The sequence below is a fragment of the Tachypleus tridentatus genome, chromosome 9 (genome assembly GCF_004210375.1).
Source record: "Tachypleus tridentatus isolate NWPU-2018 chromosome 9, ASM421037v1, whole genome shotgun sequence".
Lineage (NCBI taxonomy): Eukaryota > Metazoa > Arthropoda > Merostomata > Xiphosura > Limulidae > Tachypleus > Tachypleus tridentatus.
In genome coordinates this window covers 142,605,490-142,629,662 of record NC_134833.1, presented here as the reverse complement: position 1 = coordinate 142,629,662, position 24,173 = coordinate 142,605,490, and the positions used below count along the sequence as shown (strand labels likewise).

Sequence of the window (24,173 nt, the reverse complement as noted above, 5' to 3'; positions counted from 1 at the left end):
TCGGCTGAAAACGTAAGACACAGTTTAATGTTTAACACAGTTTGTTTGTTTGTTCATTACCAGAGATATGCCGTACAACAAACAGCCAATGTTTATCCGACCAGTTCTTGTCTGCCTCAAGAACCCTAGTATTATGGGTGTGTGTGTTTTTTATAGCAACGCCACATCGAGCTATCTGCTGAGCCCATCGAGGGGAATCGAACCCCTTATTTTCGCGTTGCAAGTCCGCAGACTTACAGCTGTACTAGTGAGGGGCCCATAGTAATAAGAAAAAGGTCTTGATAGCACTGGATATAAAGGACAGAGAGAATTAGACATACACATAACTGCTTAGAATTACTTTAGTAACTGCGACTATTGCTAGGAGATATCAAATGTTTGTTACTATATAATTAAGTTAATGTATTTTAAACAATGATCGCTCTTTAGAATTTTGTGCAAATCTGCACGAGAGCTATCCGCGCTAGCCGTCCCTAATTTAACAGAGAAATACTAGAGAGAAGGCAGCTAGTCATCATAGCCCACCGCTAACTCTTGGGCTACTCTTATTATCAACGAATAGTGGGATTGGTCATTCCGTTTAAACGCCCTTACAACTGAAAAGGCAAGCATGTTGGGTGTGACTGATATATAAAATAATGAAGTTCCAATAGTTTTAACAAAATCTAAAAACTCGGAAGATTTTTTATGTTAATCATTGCTGAAATTTCTGTCACAAGCAATCAGCTGTTTGAATGATATATTCACACAGACCTGTTCACATGGAACTTGTTAACAATATATAAGTTTTGAATTCATCACCTGTCTTCATTAATATGAAATAAGGCAAATAATAGTATGCAAACCCCTTGAGCTCAAATAATAGCAATATTAAATATTTTGCTTTAAAATTGTAAAATAACAAACCTGTCAAATGCTCGTGCCTTTTGTTATAATAAGAGGCAAGTCAATATAACAAGCTTTTGCAACATTCATGTCGCTATAGTTGCATACGTCCGATAGTGGAACTTGGTAAGTTTGAAAACCCGTGTGAGAGATTGAAATGTAAAGGGTGCTAATTACTTCCCCGGATAAAAACATTCAAGCGTTCAGTTCACAAGTAAATACAAATCCGGGCCTTCACTTATCTACAAAGTTAATATATTACAATACCAGAAGAAATAGTGTGAACTTTAACACTCTTACCAGGAAGTGTAGAGTTCAATACTTCACCTGTGACCCCTGAAGGTCACCGACCTGAACACCAATAAAAATTTTAATTTATTGACAAACCCAGTGTAGAATAGTTAACTATAAACATCGTTCACTACCATGGTTATAGATAAGCAAAACAATAATCTGCAGGTATGTGCACCTGACATAGGATAGTTAACTATAAATATCGTTCGCTACCATGGTTATAGATAAGCAAAACAATAATCTGCAGGTATGTGCACCTGATGTAGGATAGTTAACTATAAACATTGTTCACTACCATGGTTATAGACAAGCAAAGTAATAATATCCAGGTAAATAACCTGATGTAGGATAGTTAACTATAAACATTCCTGAACACTACCTTGGATTAGTAGAATGTAAACACTTATTAGCACAGTTAATTCAGTCCTAATACAACTCTGAACGATAACTGTTGATCTTAGCAAAAATAATATACACACCAGGTACGGTAACTGGTTAGGTATGTTTATAAACAAAGTTTACAAGACAGAACACGAAGAAAGAACCAGAGACGGATTATTAACAGGGTGCACTGATTAGAACATGTAGGACTGAATGATGGATTAGACAATGTGAGGTTAACAACATAGTCAACATGAAGATCAGTAACCATCTTCCAAATTGGTGTCTCTCAATGACGTTACATGTACTATCTCTACTGTCAAATTCAGTTTGTTTAGAATGGTTTTGATAACTGTTATAATTAGTTGAAGTAGTTACGACTAAAGAGTTTTGACTGAAGTGTTTTATCAGCACTTGTGGCTCACGCGTTTCGCCAGAAAGTTGGAATATATCAGAATATTTCGTATAAAGAAAACATTTAGTATGTTTCTTGTACCTTTAATAAAATAATACGAGTCGCCAAGCGCAACGATCGATGTCTTACACAAGCAGTTTTCGTATGATAGAAATAGCTAAGCAAGATTCGTGTGATATAGACAAACATTGTTTTTGTGTCACAGAAGTATACAAGAACATTTCGTGTCACACACACATACAAGTGTTTACAGTAAAGAAATACTTGAGGAACAAATTAAAGAGAGAAAGAATGAAGCTGATTAGGAAATGACAGAATTATGAAATTTGTTTTGTTGTTAAGCACAAAGCTACAAAGTCCACGACGGGTATCGAAACTCGGTTTCTAGCTTTGTAAGTCCGCAGACGTACCGCTGTGCCACTGTGGGTTGGGGAGGGCATAACGAAAATAAAACAAGTTGTGATCATATTAGATTCACCATCACCTAGGGATGGATCTACACGTTTCTATGTTTTTCGCTGCGGCAAAGAAGGTTCGTTGTACTTATCATTTTGTTGCATTTCAGCGATGTCCGAGCAAATGAAAAACATACAGAGTTCCCACTCACGTATCTGATTCTACTCCAATTAACAATTTAGTTTTCTCGAACCACGGGACTCCAATGGCTGTCTGTCTGTCTCTCGTACTTGGGTATATATAATTTTTATACCCAGAAGGGTTAGGTACACCAAGACCTCTTCCTCCTTCCATTACATTGCCAAAATCCAATGTCTACCTGAATTGTTTGTTTGTTTTGAATTTCGCGCAAAATTACACGAGGCCTATCTGCGCTAGCCGTCCCTAATTTAGAGGGAAGGCAGCTAATCATCATCACCCGCCACCAAATCTTGGGCAACTCTTTTACCAACGAATAGTAGGATTGAGCGTCACATTATAACGCCCCCACGACTGAAAGGAAGAGCATGTTAAGTGTGATATAGAGATTCGAACCCGCGACCTTCAGATTATGAGACAAAACGAAAGCTACGTATACACTGTCGCAATATTCTTAAATTTTATCATCATCTGGTGAGTAAAATAACAAACGTGACTCACTTTACTTTAAGAAAATAGATCTCAAGCAACTCAACCGGTCTAAGCTCGGGTATCTAAGGAGAGTATTCCTCTCTCAGTCGATTCCTCGTTCACTGTGTTAATTAAGGCAGCCAAACTCGAAACATCTGACAGGTCGCTTATGTCAACTCAATCTTTCGGGCTCCTTCCCATTTTCTGCCATATCTTATCGAAACTGGTTCAACAAATCCGTGGCAAAACTTTGTGACTCCCGCTAGAGGGACAACTCTTTCTTACGTATATTGTTTGTTTGTTAAATTTGGGATTTGTTGAAAACCATTACTAATTTTGGAGTGACAGACTATAGGGAAGGCAGTCAATACCACCCACACCGAACACTGGCACAGTTCGTAACGAGGGTAAGACTTCACTGAAAGACCAGAGCACGGATATATTTTTAGATATATTTGTGGTAACGGAAAGAAAGCCACAACCACTTTGTTGCACATATACATCCAAGTACATATTATTTTATAAATTTATTTCTGTGTGTGTGTACCATAATACTTTACTATACACACGCATTCCCTTACACTTATATGGAGTCCGTAATAAGAACCAAACAACGAATTCCATTTTATACCTTTAGAAATTCCGATGCAAAACAGAAGCAGAAAGAACGGAACTGACGTACCTTCTACTTCTTATTTTAATACACTTTCAAGTTGGTATAATTGTATTCAAGGCGCATGAAAAAAAAATGACTTCATTAACAATGAGCCAAAAACCACATACGTGGTGTTCGCTGAGTTTGAAAAACCTCATGGAACCCTTCTTTTCAAAACATTTGATATTCTAATACTTCAGACACAACACATACAACTGTAAGCTAGCTTTAATAGATCCTGTCTAGTTCCAGACATTCAGATACATTTGTTTGTTTTTGAAATTCGCACAAAGCTACTCGAGGGCTATCTGTGCTAGCTGTCCCTAATTTAGAAGTGTAAGACTAGAGGGAAGGCAGCTAGTCATCACCGCCCACCGCCAACTCTTGGGCTACTCTTTTACCAACTAATAGTGGGATTGACCGTCACATTATAACGCCCCCACGGCTGAAAGGGCGAGCATGTTTGGCGCGACTCGGGCGCGAACCCGCGACCCTCAGATTACGAAGCGCACGCTTTAACGCGCTAGGCCATGCCAGGCCCTTCAGATACATAGCACATTGAAACGAAAGAGAAAGAAGTCAGGGGGTTAGATTTCCCTCGGTGGACTCAGCAGATAGCCCGATGTGGCTTTCCTATAAGAAAACAGACATACAGAGAGAGAGAAGGAAATCATATCTGGACCAAACTTTAACAACGTTGATTTTTTAAACGTTTTAGATGAATAAAAATAAAGAACGTTACTAAATTAAAAACAGTATATAAAACTTGCTTTCAGTATACAATTATTGTAATTTATGCTAGTATCAATAAGTGTCAACGTCAAAACTACACTTCTGTAGCAACACCATCAACAGCAATACAACAATACCTGTTAACATCACAGTACTTCTACTGCAACACTAATCAACATAGCACAAAATTTCTATAACAATGCCAGTCAACAAGAACACAACACTTTGTGACGGATTTATTGTTACATATTTATTTTAATATCGATGTTTCTTTCAGTTAAATATATATTTAAAAGTGTAATGTAACTTGTACTGTTAAATGTGTATTGCGAAATTCTCGCTTATTCACTAACTTTGTAGATTCTCTTGTGTAAGAATCAACAATACACTGCTGGCCAAAATCTTAAGGTCAATGAACAAAAAGAAAAAAATATGCATTTTGCGTTGTTAGACTCAACCAATAATTTGAGTAGAGGTTCGAAAGATAAAAATAAGAAAAGAAAAAAGAAAAAAACTTTTAGCATTTAATAGGGAAAATGTAAACACTGTGAAATTAGTCTAAATACTAGCAATCAAACGTTTATGACCATACCAAAAAGAAGTCCTAAACAGGGTAGGAAATGCCCAACAAGAGGTCTCTATTGAGTTGTACGGCCGTCATTGCAAATAACTTCAAACATTCGCTTTGGCATGGTTGATATAAGCATTTACAGAAGGCTGGCTGGAATGTTATTCCAAGTGGTGAAGGTGGCTTCACGAAGATCATGCACTGTTTGAAATTGACGTCCATTTCTCTCCACCCACAAACATTTTCAATGGGATTCAGTTCGGGCGAACTCGCTGGATGGTCTAAAAGAATCTCGTTATTCGCGATAAAAAAAAGTCCTTTGCCCTACGGGCATTGTGGATTGCAGTGTTGTCCTACTGAAAGATCCAGTCATTTCCACACAAGCGAGGGCCTTCAATTAATAAGGATGCTCTCTCCAACATGCCAATGTAGCCAGCTGCTGTTTGACGCCGCTGTATAACCTGAAGTTCCATTGTTCTATGGAAGGAGAAAGCACCCCAGATATGATGGAACCTCCTCCACTATGTCTTGTAGAAAATGTCTCCGGTGGGGTATCCATATCATGCCAGCCAGTAACGTTGGAAGCCATCTGGACCATCCAGGTTAAATTTTTTCTCATCAGAGAACAAAACCTTCGTTCACTTTTCTACGCCTTATGTTTGGTACTTCCTCAGCAATGTTTAACCGAGCTGTTTCGTGGTGTAGAAGAAGGCGTGGCCTTTGAAGACGTTTACGGTTTGTAAAGCATTTCTCTCGTAGATGCCGTCTTATTGTTCTGGAGCTGTATTCTGCGTCCGTAAAGGCCTTAATCTGGTTCGACGATCGGCTGGTGTCTTGCCGGACAACCTGTCGAATCCTCCTGCTTAACGCCGGCAAAATTTTCTTGGGCCGACCACTTTAAAAAATTCTCGTTCCTTTTCCCTCAGGGTCTTTTAAGAAATTTGCAACAGCAGTTTTACTACGCCCAATCTCACCAGCGATGGCACGTTGAGAGAGACCTTGTTTTTGCAGCTCGACAATTCTGCCACGTTCAAACTCTGTCAACTTTTTAGCCTTTGCCATGTTTTTACCCAATATAACACAGGAGATGTCAATGGGAGATGTTGACAACGCTAATGCTTGAACACAAATGACTAAATTTCGTTACGTGTTTACCGATTAACGCTTCATTTCAGTATGATCTCAAACTTTTTGACCAGCTAGTATTTAGGCTAATTTCAGAGTGTTCACATTTTCCCTATTAAATGCTAAAAAAGTTTTTTATTTTTATTTTCCATTTTCTTATTTTCATCTTTCGAAGCTCTACTCAAATAATTGGTTGAGTCTAACAACGCACAATGCATATTTTTTTCTTTATTTTCATTGGCCTTAAGATTTTGGCCAGCAGTGTATATGTTTTACGAAAGTACTAGCGTATCGTCAGTATTTCTAGAAATTCGCCTAACGCTTATAAAACATAACCAATGCGAGGCGCCAGGAGACAGTTTATGTTGGTTAGCTAAATTTGGTATACTATAAACCTCGGAATCTATAACTGTGATTAACACTCACTAATCAGGAAACTAGATATCTGACCAGGAACGTTTATAGATTTCAACCATACAAACTATCTAACTTCAGCAGATTACCATCGGAAGTTAGTATTTTTAAGAAGCCATTATATAACTTCAACTGTGAAAACCTCGGTTGTGATTAGCGAAGAAACAGCTAGCTCCTAAATAAGAAAATTGTGTCTATATCAACTTGAATTTAATTCGCTCATCGTGATCCCATGATACGATATTAAGGAAGTTCCGGATCAGACAGAAGATCAAATACTGTTTATAAGTTTGTAAAACTTTTGTTTATAAGACCTAGCATGGCCATGTGCTTAAGATACTCGACTCGTATTCCGAATATCGCGGGTTCGAATCTCCGTCACACCAAACTTGCTTGCCCTCTCAGCTGTGGGGAGCATTACAGAGTAACGGTTAATCCCATATTCTTTGGTAAAAGAGTAGCCCAAGAGTTGGCGATGGGTGATGATGACTAGCTGCCTTCCCTCTAGTCTTATACTGCTAAATTAGTGACGGCTAACGCAGATAGCACTCGTGTAGCTTTGCATGAAATTCAAAACAAACAAACCTTTTGAATATAAATTACTATCTTCGGTAATAACTTTTCTTAATAATCGTCATTATAAATTGTATTATTCTTTGTATATTAAAATATACATTTGTATTAAGAAGGAAGTTGTGTGTATTAATCTTGTTGGCAAATAACATAACTTTGATACGTATTGATATTTAATTAACTTCAAAACTTAAATTACAATTTAACTCAGTTTTAGCCCATTTGAAATTCTAATACCAATCAGCACCAGCATAACACTTCTACAACAGTACCAGTCAACAACATTCTTCTATACTAACATTACCACTTCTATCGTAATATTTGTTCACATACACCAATAAACAACACTTCTATACACACACCAACACACTTCTATCGTAATATTTGTTCACAACACTTTTACACCAATACCTGCTAACAACACTTCTATAGCAATACTCAGTAACACCAACAAAATACTTCTATAACAATACCACCCTACACCAACAAATCATTTCTACACCAAAGTAATTGAATATTTACTGTACCTCTAATGCGGTATTAATAGGTATTTATTCGATACATTAAAGCACGCATTGTTATAAAGTGTAAACACGTCGAACTGGTTTAAAACATCTTTTGTCTGTGTTCTGAATCAAGCAACAGCAACACTTCAGTAGTTTCATGGTGAAATTTGAGATGAAAATATGACAGGAGTAACCAGAGGAGACCGGATTTACAACCTTGCCTGTAACAGGTTTAACATACTGAAATAATTTGATGATATTTTGACAACCGAAGTGTGGAAAGTTTCGCTACAAAATGAAACGTAATACCTTAAGGGATGGGTAATATAAAAATGAAATAAAAACTACAGGTTCGATTATCTTCAACACAGTAAGAAATGCCACCCAAAGAAACCATATACGGCTACACAAAAAATGAGAAACTGGTTTAGCCATGTTTCTCCATCCGAAGCCATAGTGTTTAATTTCAGGTAAAAATACAAATATGAACGTAGTCAAATACACACAGACACACAAAATACAAGAAAAGCTTTTTCCTTGTATTTAATTCTATGAATAGAATAGCAGTTCGGAATATAGTGACAGAATGATCCAATAAATGTAGTGCCGTCTGTAACTGTTTAACATAACGTGACAGTCACAATGATCCAATAAATGTAGTGCCGTCTGTAACTGTTTAACCTAACGTAACAGTCACAATGATCCAATAAATGTAGTGCCGTCTGTAACGTTCTAAACTTGTACATAATATGATGATTTATTCGTATCAGTAGGTCTACAACTTTACAGTGAAATAATAATTTGATACAGAAGTCAAATGAAATCTCTGTTAGAAATATTCCTAAAGCCAAACAAAGGCACATACCTGGAGATCAACTGAAACCAAAACCTACACTAATATGGAACGTATAATTCAAACATAAAATTTTAAGAATATCGTAAACCATGATAGTGGTTCATAATATGGATGGATCGCTAAGGAATTACACTAAACTTTAATGGAACGTTTGTTTGTTTAGTTAGGTATAAAGCTACACAATAGGCTATCTGTGCTCTGCCCACCACGGGTATCGAAACCTAGTTTCTAGCTTTGTAAGTCCATGGACATACCGCTATGCTACTGAGGAAATAATAGAACGTTTAGACAAAAAGCGCCTTAGACAGTAAAGATTCAGTTCAAACAACACTTTAAAACCACTAATAGTGGCTGATAAAGCTGAGCACATATAAAAATCCACAAAAAGTACACTTGCTACCTTTACAAGGAGAAAATAATCCGCTCAAAATAGCCATTTATAATTCTTTTCATTATCGTTTTATTGCCACCTACAACAAAATGGTTTGGTACATTGTATCTAAATCTTCTGTAGAATACTAAATTAGATAATACAAGAGTCGTAGGTCTATTGAAAAGTCAATTAGTTTCTCCTATATCTTACATACGCTAAACAAAAACATCATAATTCCATTATAAATGTTGCTATCATTACCCCTTGATGTTAGCTTTCTTACAAACATCTCTTGTTCCTTTAAAACCTTAAGTGTAGGGTGAAATTGAATCACCATACATGAACATCAGACGGCTGCAACGTGTAGACACTCAATACTCTGTACACTATACAATCAGTATCTTCAAGGAACCAACCCCTGCATTACGTATGAAGCGAAAACCGTATTGACTAGATACTAGGTATGCTTATTATAATTACAACGTATAAAGTCAACTACCATGTCATGTAATTCTTTGTCTATAACTGAGCATAAGAACAGCCAGCAAACAAGGTTGATAAAAAAAACAACAGGGAATATAACAAAGTAGGGGAAAATTTGGAGATACTGGAAACCTTATTTATTCAAACTTCAAATCTCTGTTTTGACTCCACCAAATGTAATTTTGTGTCGTTCTGTCGGGATCTGGGAAGATCAGGTGTTTCGGAGACCTCTTCTTCCCTTCTGCATAGTTGGTGTTAAGATACACCATCGTGTGTTTTGCTAAATGCTAAACGAATTACATTCAAGGGCTGTGCACTGTTTGTGGTCTTATACCAATCCCTTTCAAAGCCGTGTCCATTCATAGGCCACGTGTAACACGTTGTATCGGAATATACATTTCTTCTCTAGGTGTGTATATACCCATACATGATAGTCCCATACATCGGAACACACACACATTCCAAGAATTCATGACAAGAGAATCAGACATAAATGTTTAAAGTTTAGCGCTAGGTGACCTCTTGCTATTCTTAAAGCACACAAACTGATAAGAAATGTGACATTTTTAACATAATATCGTGAAACAGTAACTAGTTCTTATTCGTATCTGTCTTAAAATGATTTTCTAAGCGCTGTCAGAGCCTGCTGTTTACTGTCTGTATACTTCAGTATCTGTGTGAGAAATACAAGTTTGTAATTCTTACTTCTTTATATGCTACAAAAGTATCAAGTCTTGTATGGGTTGTAACTGTCTTTTGATTAGGGTTAGTGAAATGTTTATCCATGTTCGACTATTATATTCTATTATTGGCCATACGTACTGCTTGTATATTTTATTAATGTTCTATGGGGAAGTTCCCGAGATCTTACCTGACATGATCTTCAAATAATTTGGATTTGGTTCGAATCTGGTTAATGTGGGTTTTCTGATTTAATTTAGAGCAACATATAATACCGAAAAAAATATATGACGTGGCAGGCTGGAGGAAAGTTCCATTCGGATACAGATTTTGTGTTTTTTGGAACTTTTAAACAATGTAAGGCTGTTGGTGTTTTAGGGACGTTCATTTATATTGTTTGTTTTTTTGCAACACTCTACTGTTTGGTTTAACACGGGTTGTAAGTTTCTGCTATGGACGGTGTCGGGGAACTCCAACCAATTGCCACGTCATCTGCAAATCACGAACTGAGGCAGAATTCGTGACTATTAATGGCTTGTCGCTTACATATACGATGAATAAAATAGGAAAACTGGGGCACACCTGCCTCGGAAGTAAAGTAATCTGAGCAGGTTCCCTCTCCCAAATTAATCCTACGTTTTTTTTTTATTGTTCAAAAAGTTAGATAATCAGTGAAAAACGCCTCGTGGTGGGTCTGTTTAGTACATTCGAAACCTGAGACCATTGACTGAGGGAGTCAGCCGTTTGCTGCGACTTTCTGAAGCTCTTTTGTACTTCAACTAATTCTCAGTTATTCTCCTTTAGCAGTGATAAGACTAGAAGGAAGGCAGCTATTCAGCACCACCCACCACCAACTCATGGACTACTCTTTTACCAAGAAATAATGGGACCAACAGTAATATTATAACGCCTTCGTGGCTGAAAGGGCATGAATGTTCGGTAACAGGGATTCGAACCCGAGACACTCAGAATACGGGTCGAGTGTCCCAACCATCAGGCCCCTCTGGTTGTTTGAGAAAGAAATTACAACAATATCATAACATTTCTGAGTCATATTTCTAAATCAGTTTTTAAGACTTTTTGTACGATAACGAGACAAATGAAGTACTTCAATAATCTCACTTCCCAGTGAATGAAAACAGAAAATTTTAAATATTTAAACTTTACACTTCAAAATAACATTTGATGTTTATTCAAATAGAAATAGAAATTCTAACAGCAGCCGTACTGACAATAACTTTTACGTATATATAGGTGACCTCAAGACCTGATCTATTAGCAGTCTTGGAAAGTCACGTTGCTCAAGGCTCACAAAGCCCAGTGTCGTGCAATAATTTATACGTGTGTGTGTGCGCGTGCATTTTGTGATTTTCATCACAATAACATTAGCTCGATTAAAAATATCATGAGCATGACTAAAAAAACCAAACAAAGCTGTTTACAATACGACACACATACCCAAAGCATGACTAGTAAACAGTATTTAAGTTTCTGATGGACTCCAAGTTCCTGTAGAAAAGAACGGGGAAGTATCGAACCCATACCAACTTGGAATCTCTTGGAAATTTTAATAAAAATGGGCAAATGGCCACGTAACCCATATATATGGAGGTCTGGCAAAATGTCATACCTCCATGTAGTATCATAATCCTTCTCAAGGTCGAAGAATATTGATACAAGATGTTGTCGTTTGAGAAAGGCTTCTTTGATTGATGTTTCAAGTCGAATCAGGTGGTTCATGGTGGAGCACTGTCATCAGAACCCTTACTGGGTGGGCGAAAGGAGGTTTGATTTGAAGAACCAAACAAGACATCCATTAAACATCCTCTCTAAGGTCTTATTAAGACAGCTCGTCAAAGCAGTTTGAAGGAATTTTGGGATCCTTCCCAGGCTTAGAGAAAGGTAGGACAACAGCCTGGCACCAGGCATCAGGAAAAACATTCTTCTGCCAGATCCAATTAAAAACAATAAAGAGAATAGTATGAAAAGCAGAAGACAGATGGCGCAGCATCTGGTTATATCATCAAGTCTGACCAATTTACTGCCAAACCGATGAAAGGCCAATTTGAGTTTTACCAGTGTAAAGAGGCGATTATAGTCATAGAGACGATCAGCCCCAAAGGAAAGAGGTGATCGCTCTGCTCAATTCTTGATGGCTAAGAATGTGGAGGATGAAGAAAAAGTGCTAGATACCTGGCAAAAGCTTTTACCGAGAGTATCGGCGATGCTCTGCTTATCAGCTACTTTCTGGCCAACAGAGAGCAAGATCGAATGGGGAACAAAAGTATACTGCCCACTGACCTTTCTAATCTTGTCCCATATGACTTTGGAACTGGTGGTAAAAGAGATGCTGGTTGTGAACTTAATCCAAGATTCCTTCTGGCTTTGACGTCTTACCTGCCAAGCTTGCTGGAAAGTGATGCGGTTCGAGAGTGTGGAATATCTATGAAAATTATCCCAGGACCGTTTTTTAACTTTTCGTGCCATGTGGCAGGCAGGATTTCACTACGGACGAGGATATCATGGAAAGCGCGTCGAGGTTTTAGGAAAAATTGAACAGCTGCCTGTACAATACAGTCAGTCACTGCTGCTACACAGTCGCCTACTGTTCAGTGAAATAGGGCCAGTTGGCTTGATCCAGGTTCCACTGGGGCACGCGAGTCGGATGGCATCGACCACGGCCAGTCTCTCTCAAAATTATAGGAAAATGGTCACTGCCTCGTGGATTATTGTCAACCCTCCATTAAAAGTGGGAGAATAGTGAAGGGAGCAAATTGAGAGATCAATAGCAGTAAAGTATAAGAACAACTACTGAGAGAGAACCCCTCACTACGTACAGAAATCCACACCGAGGGGAAGTTAAAAGGAAAGAGGTTTGATGACATTCCAACCATCCATAATAATGTGAATGCAGAACGTAGTTACATGAAGACTTCCAGCATTGCTTCTGAAAATGGCAGGAACGTTGGAACAAGTGTGTATCAGCTGGGAGAGATTACTTTGAAGGGTATAGCATATAATAATGATGTATATACATTATTCTTCGGAATAAAAATGAAATCTTTGATCTTTTTGATCATACCTCGTACAACGATAGAAACCAAGCTCAGATACCCGTGGAGGGCAGAACATAGATAGCCCATCGTATAGCTTTGTGCTTAACAACAAACAAATAAAATCTAGTTAATTAAAAATATATACTATAAAACAGTATTTGTCTAGCTGGGATTCGGAAGTCCCGTCCGAAGTTCATAACAATATTTAAAAGTATGTGATTTATAAAAAAAATATATTTTTTTGGAAAATTTAAACATGTAATGTTGGAATATAGCTTTTCATATACACGAAATCTTCAAATAAACCCGAGAAGAAACATCAACAGATTAGTTGTTCGTGTAAAAACATTAAGTTAAAATGGGTCCTCGGGTTAATAAAATTGGAGAGTTACTCTTAGAGGCGCAGATAGTCTAGTTGCTTTGCGCCATAAAACGCCAAACACACCCACCCACCCTCTCTTACAGAACTTTACACCACGTTAAAACTTCTTTATTTTCGACCACATAATGGAAACTTTAACAAGGTGTAACTCAATATGCAGTTGCCCGAATACAAACCGATGACTGGCATTTAGAAACCAAGTTTATTTATCATAGCTGCTAACTCTTAGTTTGGTCTGGCATAGCCAGGTGGGTTAAGGCGTGCGACTCGTAATCTGAGGGTTGCGGGTTCGCATCCTCCTCGTACCCAACATCCTCGCCTTTTCAGCCGTGGGGGCGTTATTGTGTTACAATCAATCCCACTAGTCGTTTGCAAAAGAGCAGCCCCAGAGTTGGCGGTGGGTGGTGATGACTAGCTGCCTTCCCTCTAGTCTTACACTGCTAAATTAGGGACGGCTAGTGCAGATAGCCCTTGTGTAGCTTTGCGCGAAATTAGAAAACAAACAAACAAACAAACAAACAAACTCCTGGTTTATCATTTAATTATCCGCTCAGAAACATTATTTTATTCCAGCATAATTAAGGTTATTGCACTGCTTCATTACCTCATAGACGTTCATTGGTTTGGTCTGTGGCATGTGTCACAATTGTTATAAAATGTTTCGAAGCCTTTCAAGTAATAATAATACTTGTTTAAAGTGGATGTTGCGACATTCTTGTTATGTATAACGGAGATATAGTAATGTACGTCAACTAAAAACACGAAATGTTCGTGTTGCTATTACTCAGATTTACAACCAGATAAAAATGTATTTAATACAACTCAATCTTGTGTAAATAGATAGCGTTTGTGTTATGAATTTGAAACTAAACATATTTTAACGGACTGGTGTAGTCGTGGCAGTTTTATTCGTTTCGACAAACAGAAAATAGGCCTATGTTGAAGATTCGAGCTCTCAATATTTTATAATCGACGGTAAAACGATAATAAATCAAAAACATTTTGCTTTATCATGCATCTTGGATATTACTAGATTATAAAATATCATGATTTACAAACGATAAGCATTTTCTTTCACGACTAAAACTTTAAACATATGCTAAAATATCCATTATTTTCGATAAAAATGTTGGTATTATGAGGTGCAATATAACTGTTTGTTACATCAGCGTAGTTAGGTTTTGAACTTTTTCTTCAGCGTAGTTAGGTTTTGAACTTTTTCTTTTCTCTCTTTTGTCAAGATAACAACTGGGTGATAATTAACAAGCTCCAAGAAGGAAGAAAGAGAGAGAGATTTAAAACAAAAAAGAAAAAACTTATTGACGTCAGGCCTGTAGAAGCCAACATTTTCGAATTAGTCGTTATACGCTGTGACGTTAATGCGCGTGTACACCAACACCTTCAAACAAATTTTGGACTAACAACACGTAATTTTAATCTTAGTGTCTGAATGCATTATGTAATTTGATTTGTTTGTTGTTGTTTTTTACCACTTTTCGTTAGCAACTGATAAATAGTAGAAGAAATCAGAACAGAACTAAAACAAGCTGTTTTAAATGTCATAATTTCAAATTCACCCACACATTTCAATTCGCTTGCTGTGTATGTATCCATTACTGTTTGTTTCCAAAGGACTAGTAAGTCAGTTCGCTATGAAGTTTTTAATACTTTCAAATTATATCGTTGAAAATAAGTAGCATAGCATAATTTTACCAATCACATTACAAAAAAATAAACGTATGAATATTTGTATTCATCACACAAACAAATATACATTGGATATTTGTGTCTTTTAACATTGACTGATTTGTAGATTCTGAGCTAGGTACTACTAGGTAATTACAGCTAATCCTTAAAAGATAGGCATCTGCTGTTTAACTGAAGTACCTCCTACGGTTTTCCTGGTGGTGGAACGTTAAACAACACCATGAAAAAGAAATATCTGTGATTTGTACAAAATTAAAAGAGCTGATTAGACTTTGATGAACCATTCCAAAGATATACTACATTACTGTTAAATACATTTGAGTGTTAAAACGTTTATACAATTCAATACTTCGAATACTGGGTTGATTGTTTAACATAATAGTTAAAAAACTCTTTAAACGAGCAAGTAGAATTTGTCTGTTGCTAAGCGCAAAACTATACAATGAGCTATCTGCACTAGCCGTCTCTAATCTAGTGATGTAAAACTAGAGGGAGAAGACAGCTAGTTATCACTACTCACCGCCAATTCTTGGATTACTCTTTTACCAACGAATAGTTGGATTAACAGAGCGAGCATCCATGGTTTAATGCAGATTTGAACCCGCGACCCTCAGATTACGACTCGAGTACCCTAAACACCTATCCATGTTGGGCCCTAAATTTTAAGGCTCACCGATGAACCACTGAAGGAAGGGGGAGAGAAATGATTGTTAACTGGAGTTACGTTACTGCAGGTAGTTAAATAAAATTAAGAAACTTAAATATATATGGAGGTTTTCATATTGATTGGCTGGCGAGTTATAATTTTATTTTAAGTGGTTGGATCTCTCTGGAACTGAACGTTTACCGGTCGAGAAAATTTCTGAAACTGCTGCTATTAGTTGAACGTTTTATCTGAAAGTTGGATCTCTCTGGAATTGTGTTTACTGGATGAAATTGATTCTAAATCTGCTGTTATTGGTTGAATTTTTTTTTTCTAAAAGAAGTTCATTAGGTACGCATTTAAACACCGTTCTATATGAAAGCCGAGTGTTTGTTCATAGAAAGTTAAGAGATAAGAAGTAATCGTGACTTTTAGTGAAAGTGTAAGTTTTGTACTGATAACCTATTTCTGAACAAATAAAACAAAGCAATGTTTTGGAAGCTTTTATTCACCATCAAGATAGAAATAAAGTTAAAAGCTACGTAGAATGACTATTCAGTTGAGTATGAGACTAGGTCTTGCTGTCTCTCCTATGGCTTCTGACCACTACAGACGTTGAGAACTAAATTAATGCAAAGAATTCTGTACGACAAATAACGAAAACCTGGTTGTTTGTTTTACTCTTTTTGCGCATTGTTTAAAGCTCAAATATGTAGTACTATTTTAGAAGCTGTAATCAAGCTAGCGAGAAACCTTCCAGCGTTCAAAACACCGATACCCATCAGAATATTAGCATCCTAATCAAGAATTCACTTCACGTCAGCTATGGTTGAAACGATGTTTGCAATGAAGAAACAATAAATTTATAGCACCAGTCCAAAGCTGGTCCTTTATTTAATTTATAGCACCGACAAATTTCGCCACCCTATAAATTACATTACAAATCTATTTCAAACAGTACTGTTGAGTTGAGACCATCCAAACTAGTGTCTATTGCAACTGATAACGCAGCCAATAAAAAAGCTATTTGGGAAGTGGTGCAACAAATACGCACCCACTAAAAAGTCCACTTAGAAAGTGATGTGACAGATAATGTAGCCAATAGAAAAACCACTTGAGAAATAATGAGACAGATAACGTAGCCAATAGGAAGGCCTCTTGAGAATTAATGAGACAGACAATATAGCCAGTAAGAAGACCACTTGGTAATCAATGAGACAAGATAACGTAGCCAATAGGAAGACCACTTGGTAATTAATGACACAAGACAATATAGCTAATAAGAAGACTACCTGGGAATTAATGAGACGAATTAATGTAGCTAATAGGAAAACCACTTGGAAACTAATGAGACAGACAATATAGCCAATAATGAAAAATGAGTAAACATACTTCCAATACTGTGGGTGTGTAGGACATACAATGTATTTATTTTTCAAGGATGCTAATAAATTGCAAATATTGTCATCGATTTTACGGAAGGGAAAAGAAATAGGTAAAGTTAATAAAAACAAACAGGTGCCAATATCCGGTCTGAAGGATCGACTTCTCCATTACCTCATCATTCTATCGAAGCTTAATGAGTCTTGAGAACCTTGGTGGGCTTCGTCCATTACTTAAACCTGTAGGAAAACCACACAGCGGAAGAAACAGTATCTGGTAGATGTTCTTTAAAAATCCAAACTGATATTCTCGAGAAAAATATGTTCTGATGGAGAAACTCGAACCTCATCCAACCCCCTTGAGACTTTAGTTAACTAACTTAAAGGATGGAAGCAAATAACTTCCATGTTTTGATGCCAAGCAAGAACTCTTCATCATACGACAAAATATACATGATCAAGTAAAAAAAAAAACGTACACTCACCAATGCTGAGAAGGTCAATATCCCAAAATTACAAAAGAAACTAACTACTGTAGTTTATTGTCAAGGGATTAACTACATGATGTGACCACATTAAAGTCGTGGAGAATAACAATGACTTCATCATAACAAGAACTCTTCTTACACCGTTATCTCATTTTCAATCACGACACGATTCATTTGGCTGCAAAACCATAAGAGATGTGACTCCTACTATGAAAACTTCTCTTGTTAAGATTTATACCTCCCCCCCGCCCTCCTTCCTTTTCTTAGTCACTACACCCAGCGTCCTTATGTTTCTTCCTTGCACTACAGTATGTACTTTGTGAAATTAATCCTTTAAGGAACAGTGCTTAATAAACAATGATACAACATGATTAACAAATGTTTGAAGCTGAGATGTCGGTCACTGTCCACCATAGTTTCCAAATTATGTGAATGCTCCCTGAAGAAGTTCAGATTGGTTTTGTATCTGATAAGAATGAGGTTCTTGAAAATAGTAAAGAGAAGGGAGAGAGAAGAAGCGTGATAATCAGAAACTAGTGAGATGACAATGGAAGACGAAATCTGCGAAGAGATGAAGAAAATTTAAAAATCTCATTACAAGCTTTACATGTTGTTTAGAATCTTTTAAATGTTACAGATATCTTGCAATTCTCACCTTTAATGGGTAAAAATGAGGTAAGGACGTTTCTACAAAAATAAAATAAGAAACTTGGACAAGTAAAACACCTACAGACTAGATGTACTTCCGCAGGGTCCCCAAAAGTGTTTTGTTTCAAGAGTAAATAAAACCAAAATTAAAAGTACTGAATATGTTCACTTCTTGCTTTTTAAGTTCATTACCATGTTGTGTTGTAGCCAACAGTGCGTAATTACTATCATTACTCCTGGCATACAGACGTTTTACTGACGTCATGACAATAAAAACTGCAATATTAGGCGTCCTTTGTATGACTGTAACGCCAATTTAGTGTCTACTGACTGACTAACAAACAATACACTACAGTATAAAAGTGAGTGGGGCTAAAGACAGGCGATCACTCCTGGTAGCCTTTGGCCCCTTTCGGGGAAATATGACACTGACATACTTTTGATGGGTTTATTAGTGAGATTGTTGTTACAATTACAAATAAAAACACTTTATTCAAATTCTACATAATATGACTCCAGAATAATCTAGCAAGGGAACTACAATATATTTAAAAACTCGCGTAAAATGAGAAGAAAAAATAAAGGTTTATTGATCATTATACGTAATTGGTCAACTGACCAATTTTTACTGGTGAAACACCCAACCTTGCAATGTTAATAATAGTTCAGTAGTTTTTTTTTTTTTTGTTTACGTTGTATTTTAAATATGACCAAACTGGGAATCCGTTTTTCAAGGTTACAAACATTCTCGATTTCCGATAAACACTTTTAGCTTTTGCATGAAAACTGTTTCCAACATATATGGTGGTGAAGATAAAATTCCCGTTAAAAATGTTAATGCCATGAAAATAGCAAACATAAATTGACTTTTACTGTATTGTGTTAACACTACATTAATCAGATGTTTCTTACACATCTGATTTATAGCTCACACTGAGTCTCTAATACAAGGAATCAAATCACTTAGAAACTTACGATCCATTGGAAATTTGCAATGTTTAGTCAAAATTTGACAATAAAGAACACGAAATTCGAGCAAACAATCAGTACAGCAGACAGAAGAGCGGGAACGTTTTAAAATGCACGAACTGTTTGTCGTGGGCCCGAGCCAGATATCGCGAAACCCACACGTCCAACATAACCTCGCAATTGTGTAGGTAAAAATTGTTGTGAAACGTTTATCAACAGTTCCTTGTAACTCGGTCGAATAGTTATTAGGCGACGTAAGTCGAGGTTATGACATTAGTCAGCTTTGTTTGAACACATGACGTCCATGAGAAAGTTTCCTCTGAAAACGTGAGGTAAGAAAGTAAGTTATGGGATACACGTGACACACTATATTATAGTAAAATTGACTTACCTTTATTTAATAAAAACGAGTTTATTCTCGGGCAACACACTCTTTCACTTTTATAGATAAAGAACACTTCAAGTTTCAGGCGTATCTTTACATTTTATTCGTTACTTCTTGAAACTGTTAAACTTTGGAAAGTTCGAAGAGAAAACCATTCTTCATCATAGTACAAAATTCCAACTTCATGTGTGGTGAAATATCATACTTTTGAAGATTAAAACAAAGGTTATACAATGGGTAAAATATTTAATACTATTGCACAAAACGAACTAGGAAACAGTTGTGACTTTTCTCAAAAACTGCTGGAATGCCATCATTTAAACTTCTAAGTTTAACACATTACGTGACTTGCAATATTTTTTTTTAACCATGTCACGGATTAAAGTCAAAACTATACTTCTATCCATGTTGCACGATTTTAAAGTTGTGATCGCTATAAAGAAATCTTAGTGAGAAATTAAATTACGGCTAGACTGTGTACATATATATACACGTTAACACAAAACAAATATGATTAAAATTTCAAGTTATTAATAACAATATCAGTTCTACCTTATACACACACACATATATATTTACTATTTTCTAATTTACTATGATGCCCTTAATTTCTTACCTTCCTGTGACTAATCACATGACTGAAAAATGATTAATTTTCTAAGGAAAATTAAGATTGAAAACTAGAAAGGTACACAGAAAGTAAACCCACCCCACATCTTTTCTGAATTTTGCAACCAACCCACACCCTTGTGCAAATTAATTGAAACAAATGGTCATTTTACAATATTTTCAGCATGGCGGTCTGTGTAGACTCGCTGGACCCGCTGATTTCCTTTCATAGTTATTTTTCACACAGACGGCGTCATTAGCTGTGTTTTGCAGTACGGTTAATCTATTTTTGGGATATATGACGAAATTTTGAGGAATATTACGTCATTCGAAATTGCGTTAAAAGGGCAAGGAGACCAGTCAAAAAACAACTTCTTACCAACTCAATGAAGAAAAAACGGTATCGATGGGGTCGGAAATACAAGAACTGGACGTAAGAACAATGGAGGAAGGTGTTATTCAGTGATGAGACTCATTTCTTCGTACAGGGTCAAAGAAGTCTGCATGTTCGCAGATCTCCAGGTGAGAAACTTCGAGAATCTCACATCAATCAGTTCGTAAAGCATCCTTTGAAGAAGATGTTTCGGGGCTTTTTCAGCTACTATGGCGTCGGAGGCTTACATATCGTAGAAGGTATGATGCGAGGACCACAGTACATTGAAGTTTTGCAGAAAAAGAGTCGTTCCAGAATTGAAAAAGAAATTTCCAGATGGATCTGGCATTTTTCAGCAAGTTCTGGCTCCGTGCCACACATCGAAAGTTGTGAAGAATTTTATGACTACAACGCGAATAAAAGTGCTGGACTGGCCTGGAAACTCTCCGGACTTAAATCCTATTGAAAATCTTTGGGCGATTTGTAAAGAAAGACTTCGGGGAAAAGACTGTACTACGAAAGATAAGCCTAATTGAGGCCATAATTGAGGTGTGGTACTGCGATCCAAAAATTAGTAAAGATTACAGTCAACTCGTGGACTCGATGCCAAAGCGGATTAATGATCTTCTGAAAAATAAAGGCGGTCATATCATGTATTAATTTGTGAATAATTTTTGGATTCTCAGAAATAAAACGCAAAACATTGAAAAAATCGTAAATTTCCGTATTGTTTCATTTAATTTGCACAAGAGTGTACAGTATACACCAGCGTTTCTCAAACTTTTCCATCTAGAGATTGTTTTGTTTTGTTTTTTTAATTTTTCATGAGGCCCGACCTCCTCAAATATCTAATTAGATAACCCGCTAAGACATGGCTAAGCCTTAACATCAAGCTGGAAGTAATAGTTCTATCAATACATTATTGATTATAAAATATACAGGTGTTTTATAGTACTGCTGCGGCTTGAACTCAGCAGGAAGACTTTTCTATCTAACATGTTTAAATTTATGGCAATTCACAAGAATCTCAAGATTATCACCACCGTAAAACTTAATCTTGGGAATTGCACTAAGTGAGAACACTTTAATTCCTGAAGAATGAAGATATAAAGGCAAACATCAAGTTGTGCATTCTATAGTTTTGTAGCCTTAAGTACAAACTTTCAATTTTCCTTCCTGTTAACACTAGTTTAGTTAAAATACTGAGAACTCCAAGTTAAATGAAATGAAAATTTAAATTATAATGTATTGGAAAATATTAATTTTATTATAATATATTTATATTAACTGGTTTAATTAAATTTTTTAAAATATATAACAAGGGCTTGGAGAAAGTATAAAAACGGCGGTTGGTAGTGAAAAGGTTAAAATGAATTTAATTTTTCTAGTTTACTGCAGACAAGCATTTTATTTTATTAATTTATTTTTTTGTAAATCAATCGCGGACCACACTTTGGGAATCGCTGATATATTCCAAATAATACCCCAGTCACACAAATGTACGTCTATTTTTTTCATTTCCCTTCTCCCAGTAGCTCAGCTGTAAGTCTGAGGGCTCACACTGCTAAAAATCGAGGTTTGATAAATGTGGCAGGCACAGCAAAAAGAGCCCATTGTGTTGCTTTGTACTTAATAACAAACAAATAAAAATCTCTTTTGGCTTCCATTGTAACGAAAGTGGTTGGCTTTTAACGTACATCCAATCAGCCCTTGGGAATGAACGTTCAACCTTTCTATCAAACCTAATCAAAGTCTGATGAAATATTTCGATTTATATCGCTAGTATACACAGAGAGATGAAAACATGTGTATCGATCCTCATAGACTACCAGGTATATGAATACCTTGGTGTGAATTTATACCGTCTGAGTGTTTTGAAGAACCTTGACGTTAAAACCACGTGATTTTTTTAGTTTGTTGGTAGCTGGGATGGTCTTACCTCAGAGACAAGCTGGACAATTAGTTGTGGCCTCACACACTGGGTTTTTTCATCATTATGGGGGCCCCCATTTACTTCCCACGGTTCCAGAATAACTAAAACCGCCCCTGAGCTTATTGTAAACTAAGTAAAATATAAGAAACATTTGTCTAAAGCTGCAATGTCATATACAAATTACTTAAAAGGGAAACAAAAAATACTGTAAATAGCTAATTTCATTGTCATAAACAGTATTAATAAGATATAACTTACTTAACCCTATTTCATTTTATATTCCATAATGCAAATCGTCACACAACGACCAGAAACGTTTGTCAGCAATCTTATTATGTTATTGCAATGAATTCTCGGTAATTTTGCTTGCTAATCAACAACTAGCTTTCGAAATATTTAAAGACAGTTACGCATCTTCATTGTTCAGTAAAAGTTATAAATAATTCTAACTAAATAAAAACTTACAGCTTTTACCACTAGCACTATACTACTGCAAATTAGGCTTAAGATTGTAAATATTACCATTAATAATAGTTCTAAATGTTAAAAAAACAAAAAACACGGCTATGGAAGTAGCTACTTCTATGACTCAAACTAAATCATTACAATCCTAGGGGTTATTACAAAATTTTAACACATCGTTTTATGCGCAGACCTTTGCTATTTTGTCTTCCACCTCCGTTTCCCAATCACTACTCAAATCGTCACTACTGCTATCATCAGTGTATTCTTCACTGTGAGGTGGTAAGCTCTGCCGGTAAACCTCGTAACCCACTTGGTTATCCATAACGGTTGTGTACCAAGCGAAAGTCCTGGTTTATACTCTTTTTGTGTGTGTGAGATTTGGAAAGAAATTCGGGCAGTTTTCAAGTACTCTACTTTAGAGTAATACGCTTATCTACCTGGTAAGATGGCTGATATCTTTATGGTTCTTTGTCAAGTAGGGTGTTGCACAACTTAGTCCAGTAAAACAAGGTAAATCTAACTAGTCCCGTTGCTAAGGTAGAAGAGACTTGTTTGGCCTTGAGAATGGGAACACGGGCGTTGTACGACCTAACGACTGGTGTGCTTTTCAGATAAATCATAAGTCTCTCAAACCAGCCATTATCAGAAATGTGAGGAGTGTTAAGCGTTCTTGATAATGAGAAACTCACTTCTGAGACGCAGTGTTATGCGTTATACCTGCTCCCCTATACACGTCAAACTGGTTAGAGGATTCGTATTATTAGCGAGTCACGAAGATACATTCGACAAGTGTCAAGCACGTGATCATTAAACGAACCTGGCATAAATGGAACGTGCTGCCACCTACCGGAGATACATCTGACCTAATTACTGTTACTACAAAATATAAATAATTTATTACGTGTGCATGGTGTGACCGTTCTTTAATTAAGAAACACAAGCGATTAAAATATGTATGTATGTATATGGTTATCTGAAATGTTTTAGATGACGAAGTTAGGTCAACCCAAGAACCCAAATGAAGATAATGTTTCATAATATTTTGAATGATAGCTTTGTTATTATATTATTAAAGGTTACATTTACAGTAAAGAATAATATTTTTTATGACGTACACGACATTTCGA

The 24,173-nt window shown here is 36.4% G+C and overlaps 1 long non-coding RNA gene and 1 pseudogene across 2 annotated transcripts in view; both read right to left on the bottom strand.

Moving 5' to 3' along the window:
• The window catches only part of LOC143226552 (inositol-trisphosphate 3-kinase A-like), a 67,156-nt pseudogene that overhangs the window by 11,684 nt on the left and 31,299 nt on the right, over positions 1–24,173 (bottom strand). The window lies entirely within an intron of this gene.
• On the bottom strand, positions 18,747–23,882 carry LOC143226553 (uncharacterized). The gene is made up of 2 exons (XR_013014669.1): positions 23,237–23,882; positions 18,747–19,600 (listed from the first exon to the last, which is right to left on the bottom strand). It is a non-coding gene; the product is annotated as an uncharacterized LOC143226553 (long non-coding RNA).